Source organism: Coregonus lavaretus (assembly GCF_964263955.1).
Source record: "Coregonus lavaretus genome assembly, contig: HAP1_SCAFFOLD_8974, whole genome shotgun sequence".
NCBI lineage: Eukaryota > Metazoa > Chordata > Actinopteri > Salmoniformes > Salmonidae > Coregonus > Coregonus lavaretus.
This window is the reverse complement of record NW_028159550.1, coordinates 907-12,354: the sequence shown is the minus strand read 5'-3', so window position 1 is coordinate 12,354 and position 11,448 is coordinate 907. Positions and strand designations below refer to the sequence as shown.

The window sequence follows — 11,448 nt, the reverse complement described above, 5'->3', positions numbered from 1 at the left end:
GAGAGTTTTGAATTAATAATCAACTTAGAAACCACTGTCCATTTTGTTGTGTTAGGCTTTGAAACAACATCCACAATCAGTTTCAACTTGCTTTTGAACTTCTTTCTTCAAATTGATCATAATAATAATAATAATATGCCATTTAGCGGGACGCTTTTATCCAAAGCGATTTACGGTCATGTGCGCATACATTTTTACGTATCATCACAATGAGGTGAGTTTTAAAAGCATGAAGCTGTTTTGATGATAAGTGTTTAAATGTGATTTTTCGATTGCATTTGCACTGACGTCAGAGTGGTTAGAAGGACAATAGAGGCCGGAGTACCAGGCCATTAGCGACCTGATGGTCGTTTGGGTCCTACCAACACATAGTGCATACTGTAAGAGGAGATTACCATGACTCAATGGTCAAGTGGAATTTTACTGCGGGACATGACTCATGACTGCCTGTGCGGTGGTGATGTGGTCACCACAACAGCCCTACTCACCATTATTAGCTAACGTCATAATCAACATAGCTACTAGAACTAAAGCGTTAGTAAACCCGCTACAATCATGCAGTACAGTGTAGTCAGCAAGCAGTTTAGCGGTTACACCGGCGGGCCCCGGTGGCAATAAAGTAATAAAACCAAAAGCTTAACTTGACTTAGAAGAGTTCCAGTGTTGGATAGCTATAGCCAGCTAGCTAACATAGCATCCCTCTCTGTTTGACCCAGGTGTTTGAATAGGCTAAACTAGCTAGCTGCCTTTGACACTAGCTAAGTAAGTGAAAGTGAAAAAAATATATACTATGAAATATAGCTAGCTCGCTTTCTTGCTACTCCTTCATTTTAGAATAAATTAATTTGTTCAAAACTGTTGTCTTTCTCTCTCTTTGAGTCAACTACCCACCACATTTTATGCACTGCAGTGCTAGCTAGCTGTAGCTTATGCTTTCAGTACTAGATTCATTCTTTGATCCTTTTATTGGGTGGACAACATGTCAGTTCATGCTGCAAGAGCTCTGATAGGTTGGAGGACGTTGTCCGGAAGTTGTCATAATCACTGTGTAAGTCTATGGAATGGACTGAGAACTACGAGCCTCCTAGGTTTTGTATTGAAGTCAATGTACCCAGAGGAGGAGGGAAGCTAGCTGTCCTCTGGCTACACCATGGTGCTACCCTACAGAGTGCTGCTGAGGCTACTGTAGACCTTCATTGCAAAACTGTGTGTTTTAATCAATTATTTGGTGACGTGAATATATTTAGTGTAGTTTTATCTAAAAAGGATAACTTCTTGAATGTTTCACTATTTTAATTTGTATGAAATTCACTGAGGAGCCTCAACTGGTAGAGAGTATAGAGTGAGAGAGACAACAACAGGAACATGTGAAACTTCCTTTCATTATACTTGTTCACCTAAATCAAATCCTCTCCCTCTCTCCTGTGTGTGTGTGTGTGTGTGTGTGTGTGTGTGTGTGTGTGTGTGTGTGTGTGTGTGTGTGTGTGTGTGTGTGTGTGTGTGTGTGTGTGTGTGTGTGTGTGCAGGGAGTATGAGGAGTTGTCAGCGGTGTGTGTGTACAGTCTGGCTGACATCAGTAAAGTGATGGACGGACCCTTTAAGGAACTGAAGAAGACCTGTGAGAACTGGATCAACCCAGAACCAGTACCAACACCTAGACCAGGACAGGTACAGTCTAGAACACATTACCTAGAACCACTATCAACACCTAGACCAGGACAGGTACAGTCTAGAACACATTACCTAGAACCGCTATCAATACCTAGACCAGGACAGGTACAGTCTAGAACACATTACCTAGAACCACTATCAATACCTAGACCAGGACAGGTACAGTCTAGAACACATTACCTAGAACCACTATCAACACCTAGACCAGGACAGGTACAGTCTAGAACACATTACCTAGAACCACTATCAACACCTAGACCAGGACAGGTACAGTCTAGAACACATTACATAGAACCACTACCAAAACCTAGACCAGAACATGTACAGTCTAGAACACATTACATAGAACCACTATCAATACCTAGACCAGGACAGGTACAGTCTAGAACATATTACCTAGAACCACTACCAAAACCTAGACCAGGACAGGTACAGTCTAGAACACATTACATAGAACCACTATCAATACCTAGACCAGGACACGTACAGTCTAGAACACATTACATAGAACCACTATCAACACCTAGACCAGGACACGTACAGTTTAGAACACATTACCTAGAACCACTATCAACACCTAGACCTGGACAGGTACAGTCTAGAACACATTACCTAGAACCACTATCAATACCTAGACCAGGACAGGTACAGTCTAGAACACATTACCTAGAACCACTATCAATACCTAGACCAGGACAGGTACAGTCTAGAACACATTACCTAGAACCACTATCAAAACCTAGACCTGGACAGGTACAGTCTAGAACACATTACCTAGAAAAAGTAACAAAACCTAGACCAGGACAGGTACAGTCTAGAACACATTACCTAGAACCACTATCAACTCCTAGACCTGGACAGGTACAGTCTAGAACACATTACCTAGAACCACTATCAATACCTAGACCTGGACAGGTGCTCAGTACCAGGTTACACCAGGACCTGCCTAGTTAAAAGTTATTCGAGATAGATGAATGAGTTAAGAACTTTAAAATATTAACTAAATCTTTCCTTTACCCAGTGTCTGAACAGTGCTCTGAGAGCGGAGGGCTTCGAGTCTTCTCTCAAGCTGCCGGACAAAGTAATATATAATACAGTATAATAATAATATAATTATACTAATCTATATCAATATAATCTATATATAATAATAATATTATATATGCTTGAAGGTGTTGACGTTTATGAGAGACCACCCTCTGATGGAGAACAGTGTGATCGCAGTGCCTATACTGGTGAGGAGGGGAGTCACATACACTAAAGTAGCCGTTACCAGGACGACCACGCTGTCGCAGAGCAACGCAGCCACCGTGCTGCACCTGGGAACAGGTGAGAGGGGAGGGGGATGGGAGGAGGGGGAGGAGAGTGAGAAAGTAGGGGTGGAGGGAGAGAAAGGAGTGTTGGTGGGGTAAAGGAAGGAGAGATGTTAAAGGAAGGAGGGATGTTAAAGGAAGGAGGGATGTTATAGGAAGGAGGGATGTTAAAGGAAGGAGAGATGTTATAGGAAGGAGGGATGTTAAAGGAAGGAGGGATGTTATAGGAAGGAGGGATGTTAAAGGAAGGATGGATGTTAAAGGAAGGAGGGATGTTAAAGGAAGGAGGGATGTTAAAGGAAGGAGGGATGTTAAAGGAAGGAGGGATGTTAAAGGAAGGAGGGATGTTAAAGGAAGGAGGGATGTTATTGGAAGGAGGGATGTTAAAGGAAGGAGGGATGTTAAAGGAAGGAGGGATGTTATAGTGAGAGGAAGGAGTGATGTTAAAGTGAGAGGAAGGAGGGATGTTATAGGAGGGAGGGATGTTATAGTGAGAGGAAGGAGGGATGTTAAAGGAAGGAGAGATGTTAAAGGAAGGAGGGATGTTAAAGGAAGGAGGGATGTTATAGGAAGGAGGGATGTTAAAGGAAGGAGGGATGTTAAAGGAAGGAGGGATGTTAAAGGAAGGAGGGATGTTAAAGGAAGGAGGATGTTAAAGGAAGGAGGGATGTTATAGGAAGGAGGGATGTTATAGTGAGAGGAAGGAGGGATGTTATAGGAAGGAGGGATGTTAAAGGAAGGAGGGATGTTAAAGGAAGGAGGGATGTTATAGTGAGAGGAAGGAGGGATGTTATAGGAGGGAGGGATGTTATAGTGAGAGGAAGGAGGGATGTTAAATGAAGGAGGGATGTTAAAGGAAGGAGGGATGTTAAAGTGAGAGTAAGGAGAAATGTTAAAGTGAGAGGAAGGAAGACTTCTGGAAGGAGAAAGGAGGGATCTGGAAATACTTAAAGAAGGAATGATTGTGACAAAGAGAACTCCAAATGTGTGCTTTGATCTTGTTAACGTGTGTGTGTCTATGTGTCTGTGTGTGTGTGTGTGTGTGTGTGTGTGTGTGACCACCAGATCGGGGGGAGCTCCACAGAGTAGTGGTGGTAGGACACAACACTACGCTACTACAGGAGATACCTCTCTTCTCTGAACAGGAACCTGTCAACAACATACTGCTACACAAGGTAACACACACACAGACACATTCACACACACACACACACACACACACACACACACACACACACACACACACACACACACACACACACACACACACACACACACACACACACACACACACACACAGACACACACACACACACACACACACACACACAGACACACACACACACACACACACACACACACACACACACACAGACACAAGCTAAACTTCTATTCCTTCCCTCCTCTCTCTCCCCCTCTCTCTCTCCCTCCCTCCCTCTCTCCCTCCCTCCCTCCCTCCCTCCCTCCCTCCCTCCCTCCCTCCCTCCCTCCCTCCCTCCCTCCCTCCTCTCTCTCTCCCTCCCTCCCTCCCTCCCTCCCTCCCTCCCTCCCTCCCTCCCTCCTCTCTCCTCCCTCCCTCCCTCCCTCCCTCCCTCCCTCCCTCCCTCCCTCCCTCTCCTCCTCCCTCCCTCCCTCCCTCCCTCTCTCCCTCCCTCCCTCCTCAGGGGAAGGCTCTAGTAGGTACCCCCCTATCCTGGCCCGTGTGGGGCAGAGGGGTGCAGCCTGTACACCAACTGTGAGGTGTGTGCCCGGGCTAGGCCCCTGGGGTGTGTGTGGAGGGCCAAAGAGGGAACCTGTGGCCCCAGCATGACAGAGTGAGTAACACACACACTATAACAGAAGTATTTAAGCACACACACACACACACACACACACGATCTTACCCTCCGTGTGTATGTTGTAGGCCCATCCAGGGAGAGGAAGTAGAGGATGCTCTGAAGCTGTGTGACAGTGGAGAAGGTGAGTGAAACTGCTTGATAATCAATGATAATAACAACAACAACAACAACTGCTGCTTGTTAATCACTTAGAAGTACCTTCTACAAGTTTACATTACTGCAAAGAGTTTCCAGGTTATAGTTGCAATTGAAATCAATATAAAAAAAATTGTAATTTTGTCCCTCCCTCCCTCCCTCCCTCCCTCCCTCCCTCCCTCCCTCCCTCCCTCCCTCCCTCCCTCCCTCCCTCCCTCTCCCCGATCCCTCCCTCCCTCCCTCCCTCCCTCCCTCTCTCCCTCCCTCCTCCCCCCTCCCTCCCTCCTTCCCTCTCCCCAATCCCTCCCTCCCTCCCCTCCCTCCCCTCCAGGTCGTTGTTCCCCTGCCCTGAGGGAGCTGCGTGTCTCTGTGGGTCTCCATGTTCTGTTGCCCTGCGTCCAGGTGTCACCACGCCCCTGTACCTGGGAACACCCACCACACAGGTGATGCTTTATACAATGAATAATAATAATAATAATAATAATAGTTATAACAACAGCAAATACAAATAACAACATGAAGAAGAACAATAATAAATGTCTAATTTTATCTTGTTATTTCTAAATGCGATGTTTTTCTCCCAGACACACCCGTCAGCATCACTCTGACCTGGAGGTCACTGTCACAGTGGAGAGCCTGGGGACATACACATGTCTATGTCAGGTAGGCTGAACACACACACACACACACACACACACACACACACACACACACACACACACACACACACACACACACACCACACACACACCACATACACACACACACCACACACACACAAACACACACACACATGCAAGCAAGCATACGCACGTTCACTCTGTGCTCCCCTACTCCCCCTCCTCCCTTTGTTCCCCTCTCTCCCTCCTGTCCTCTCTCTCCCCTCTCCCCCTCCTGCCCCCCCTCTCCCCTCTCTCCCTCCTGTCCTCTCTCTCCCCTCTCCCCCTCCTGCCCCCCCTCTCCCCTCTCTCCCTCTGTCCTCTCTCTCCCCTCTCTCCCTCCTGTCCCCCCCCTCTCCCCTCTCTCCCTCCTGTCCCCCCTCTCCCCTCTCTCCCTCCTGTCCCCCCCCTCTCCCTCCTGTCCCCCCTCTCCCCTCTCTCCCTCCTGTCCCCCCTCACCCCTCTCCCTCCTGTCCTCCCTCTCCCCTCTCTCTCTCCTGTCCCCCCCTCACCCCTCTCTCCCTCCTATCCCCCTCTCCCCTCTCTCCCTCCTGTCCCCCCTCACCCCTCTCCCTCCTGTCCTCTCTCTCCCCTCTCTCCCTCCTGTCCCCCCCTCACCCCTCTCTCCCTCCTATCCCCCTCTCCCCTCTCTCCCTCCTGTCCCCCTCTCCCCTCTCTCCCTCCTGTCCCCCCCTCACCCCTCTCTCCCTCCTATCCCCCTCTCCCCTCTCTCCCTCCTGTCCCCCCTCACCCCTCTCCCTCCTGTCCTCCCTCTCCCCTCTCTCTCTCCTGTTCCCCCCTCACCCCTCTCTCCCTCCTGTCCCCCCCCCCCCCTCTCTCCTCTCTACCTCCTGTCCCCCCTCTCTCCTCTCTCCCTCCTGTCCCCCTCACCCCTCTCTCCCTCCTGTCCTCCCTCTCCCCTCTCTCCCTCCTGTCCCCCCCCCCCCCTCTCTCCTCTCTACCTCCTGTCCCCCCTCTCTCCTCTCTCCCTCCTGTCCCCCCTAGCCCCTGTCTCTCCCCCACCAGGACGGTGGTCTAATGGGTAAACGCGAGTGTCCTACCTGTTTAGAAGTGAACTTTATTACTGTGTATGTGTGTGTGTGGTCCAGGAGGGTGGACCAGGGGGTAAGGAGGAGAGTCCTGCCTGTCGTAGAGCCTCCTACCATCTCACCCTGGAGGGTCCCAGCGCTGGGGGGGCCGTGGCCACGGCTGGAGGACGTCACCTACTGGTCATCTACATACTCTGCTTCAGGTAGGATAAACACACACATGGACACACACATGGACACACACACACACACACACACACATGGACACACACATGCATCTTCACTCACTCTTTGCTGCTCTCAAAACTTAAATAAATCTCTCTTTAACCCACGATCCCCTCTCTCACATCTCTTTCCCCCCTCCCCCTGATCCCCTCTCTCCCATCTCTTTCCCCTCTCCCCGATCCCCCTCTCTCCCCCAGCCTGGGCGTTGCCATCGGTTGCTTTCTCCTCCACTTCCTTTCCCGCCAACGCGGGATTGGCCAGCGCCACCCAGACCACTCCCTTTCCTCTGAGAAAGGGCAGGACTTGCTGGGCTCCTCGGCGACGCCGCAGTCACCTAGCAGTGCCAGTTTGCTGTCGGAGGGGTTCCCATTAACGGAGAAGAGAGGAAATGGAACGCTGCTACTGACACACCACCACAACAACGGCAACGATGGTCACCACGGCAACTACGGCGTCGTTGGCAGCAACGGCGGCTACAACGGTAACCGTGGCAACGGCGGCGGCCACGGCAACGGCGGCTACGCCAACAACGCTAACTGTAACGTGCAGACGGCAGCGAGCGCTGTGGACGGGCTGAAGCTTCACGTTCAGGAGATGGTGACGGGGGAGAGGAGCCGGGGAGAGAGGGAGAGCGGGAGGCCGGAGAGAGGACAGGGAGATGAGGAGGACGAGGGGCTGGGGGAGGGGTTGGTGGGACTGGAGGAGGAATTAGCGGGGTTTGCGTTGTTTAAGTTACCGGCACCATTAGCCCAGTGTGAGGAGAGTTCCATCTGATACGCAGAACGATGTAGAGGCGTGACCAAGATACACGTGTTGAGAAACGAGACATATAGGCTGCGTCACAAACGGCACCCTGGTCAGAAGCAGTGCACTATATAGAGAATAGTGTGCCATTTGAGACGCAGACTAAAAAAGAGAGACATTACTGAGCTCTTCTCTGTCTATTGCTGAACACGGACGAACGAGGGATGAAAAGAGAGAGAAAGGGTTGGCTGAGGAGATAAAACACTTGTGATACACAGTCACAACCTCTCCGTCTGTCCTTTACTCTCCACAACCAACAACCTATCAAAGTCACAAAGCGGCCCCACACACAAAAGCCATACACTTTCTCTCTCTTTCTTTCTTTCTTTCTTTCTTTCTTTCTTTCTTTCTTTCTTTCTTTCTTTCTTTCTTTCTTTCTTTCTTTCTTTCTTTCTTTCTTTCTCTCGCTCTCTCTCTCTCTCTCTCTCGCTCTCTCTCTCTCTCTCTCTCTCACCTCTGTATTTTTTCTCTCCACAACCAACAACCAATCCAAGTCACAAAGGGGCCCCAGAGCCACACCGTGCCCAGGCAGAGTGCACGATACTGTGCATGACGTGGCGAGAGGTCAGCTTCTTACGCCAAACCTCCAGCAGGACACCTCAAAGACTGCTATTAATGAAGGCTGACGTTGCGTTCCAATAATCTCTCCTTTCTCCCGAAGTGTGCACACTTTTGGGAAAAAGGTGGAAAATCAGGACGCAGCCGCAAAACTATGGATCTGTCTCAGACCTCTCAGATGGACTGTAGTGGCCGAGCTCAGATGTTAGATTATAGGTCAAAAGTTCAAAGGTCATGATTGAAAAAGGAGAGTTACTAAATATAAAGACATGAACTGGAGATCCAGACGGAACGTTATTAAGACAAGGAAGACAAGAAAATAAGAATATTGGAATTCCGGAATGGAATTGTGGAAGATTCTGAAATTTTCAGACTGGGAACATTCCTATTTGGGAAAACTGAGAGGGATTCTGTTATGGAATTTTAGCCTCACCTGATTGGACACCCGCCATTTTGTTTCTCTGAGTGAAGGCCTTTTTCCCAAATGGCACCTACTTTTGACCAGAGCCCTATAGGTCAAAAGTAGTGCACTATGTAGAGAATAGGGTGCTATTAGAGACAAAGCCAGGGGTTTCAATCAAAACCTTTTAATATAATGTAACTAGATCACTGTTGTTTTACAGTACAGTAGAAGTTGAGGGACGACACCATAGAAACAGAATGTTGTTTTACACAGTAGACTTTTAGAATTAGTGGTGACACGAGAAACCCTGGAGATCCTCAAGGAACCCCTGTAGTTCCTCAAGGAACCCCTGTAGTTCCTCAAGGAACCCCTGTAGTTCCTCAAGGAACCCCTGTAGTTCCTCAAGGAACCCCTGTAGTTCCTCAAGGAACCATTGTTAGTCAATGGTTCATATTTGCACCTTCGGTTAGTTGAGGGTTCCTTTAAGAACCTGTTGGAGGAACCTTTAATGAACGTCGTCAAACTCATTCACAGAGGGCCGAGTGTCCTGAGAGGTTTACGCTCCACCTTGTACTTGACTTGATGAACTTAAAGGTCACTAATTAGTAACCTGGTTGTCCAAGTCTTAATTGAAAGGAAAAAAACAAAAACCCGCAGACACTCGGCCCTCCATGTAATGAGTTTGACGCCCCTGCTTTAATGGTTCATTGTAGCAACAGGTTCCTGAAGGAACCCTGGAGTGGAGGCGTGACTTAGTAGGGGCGTGGGTTTAAAATATATATTTTCTTGGCCACTCTTTAGAGTAAATGTCCTGTTCATCTGTTCTGTTGTATTTTCATCACATGTTAAGGTTGAGCACTGACAGTTTTGTAGCTTCAATGAGGCTAACAGAGGTGTAGGAGTTCCTCGAGAGTCTATGTTGGAATAGTTACCACTTTATTGTTGTATGGAATCAGCCTATGTTAATATTATAAATATTATATTAGAATATGTAACATGTATAAATATTAAAGTAACATTTTTAATTGGCAGTGTACAAACTTAACATGATGAACAGGAATGACATTTACGCTAACGGGTGACCAAAAAGAACTATCTGAAAGTCATGCCTCCAATAAGCCACGCCTCCAATCTAATAGGCTGCCACCGCACAATATATTATTAAAAAGGTTCAAAATTGAACCCCTCCCATCACAAAAAGGTTCCGGTTTGAACCTTTATACAGGGGTTCCTGTTTCAACTGGAAAGGTACCACTGGTGTGGCAACCCAAAAGGTTCTTCCAGGCACCTTTACATCTACGATTGTACATTGGAGGTTGGGGAGGAGACCATAGAAACAGAATGACTAGAAAGGGCATTCCCCATTCAAATCAATGGGTTTGTAATGGGTTTACCGGCAGCCATTTAACAAGTGGGATTCTATTTCTATGGCAACACTGATGATGTCACACCGTAGTTGAATGATCACAACAGAGGGTCAGAATACAGTTGAAGTCGGAAGTTTACATACACCTTAGCCAAATACATTTAAACTCAGTTTTTCACAATTCCTGACATTTAATCCTGGTAAAAATTCCCTGTTTTAGGTCAGTTAGGATCACCACTTTATTTTAAGAATGTGAAATGTCAGAATAATAGTAGAGATAATGATTTATTTCAGCTTTTATTTCTTTTATCACATTCCCAGTGGGTCAGAAGTTTACATACACTCAATTAGTATTTGGTAGCATTGCCTTTAAATTGTTTAACTTGGGTCAAACATTTCGGGTAGCCTTCCACAAGCTTCCCACAATAAGTTGGGTGAATTTTGGCCCATTCCTCCTGACAAAGCTGGTGTAACTGAGTCAGGTTGTAGGCCTCCTTGCTCGCACACACTTTTTCAGTTCTGCCCACACATTTTCTATAGGATTGAGGTCATGGCTTTGTGATGGCCACTCCAATACCTTGACTTTTTTGTCCTTAAGCCATTTTGCCACAACTTTGGAAGTATGCTTGGGGTCATTGTCCATTTGGAAGAACCATTTGCGACCAAGCTTTAACTTCCTGACTGATGTCTTGAGATGTTGCTTCAATATATCCACATACATTTTCCTTCCTCATGATGCCATCTATTTTGTGAAGTACACCAGTCCCTCCTGCAGCAAAGCACCCCCACAGCATGATGCTGCCACCCCCGTGCTTCACGGTTGGGATGGTATTCCTCGGCTTGCAAGCGTCCCCGTTTTTCCTCCAAACATAACGATGGTCATTATGGCCAAACAGTTATATTTTTGTTTCATCAGACCAGAGGACATTTCTCCAAAAAGTACTGTGGATATAGATACTTTTGTACCTGTTTCCTCCAGCATCTTCACAAGGTCCTTTGCTGTTCTGGGATTGATTTGCACTTTTCGCACCAAAGTACGTTCATCTCTAGGTGATAGAACACGTCTCCTTCCTGAGCGGTATGACGGCTGCGTGGTCCCATGGTGTTTATACTTGCGTACTATTGTTTGTACAGATGAACGTAGTACATTCAGGCATTTGGAAATTGCTCCCAAGGATGAACCAGACTTGTGGAGGTGTACTATTTTTTTTCTGAGGTCTTGGCTAATTTTATTTTGATTTTCCCATGATGTCAAGCAAAGAGGCCTTGAAAAACATTCACAGGTACACCTCCAATTGACTAAAATGATGTAAATTAGCCTATCAGAAGCTTCTAAAGCCATGACATCATTTTCTGGAATTTTCCAAGCTGTTTAAAGTCAACTTAGTGTATGTAAACTTCTGACCCACTGGAATTGTGATACAGTG

General features: G+C 47.4%; 1 pseudogene across 1 annotated transcript; it reads left to right on the top strand.

The window, feature by feature from the left end:
* Positions 1-209: 209 nt before the first annotated feature.
* Positions 210-8,931, top strand: LOC311122727 (semaphorin-4F-like; annotated as a pseudogene). Its single transcript, XR_014615958.1, has 11 exons — positions 210-214; positions 1,527-1,668; positions 2,693-2,752; positions 2,844-3,000; positions 4,050-4,159; positions 4,649-4,798; positions 4,888-4,943; positions 5,289-5,400; positions 5,542-5,620; positions 6,726-6,868; positions 7,088-8,931. The product of XR_014615958.1 is annotated as a semaphorin-4F-like (transcript).
* The last annotated feature ends 2,517 nt before the right edge of the window (positions 8,932-11,448 follow it).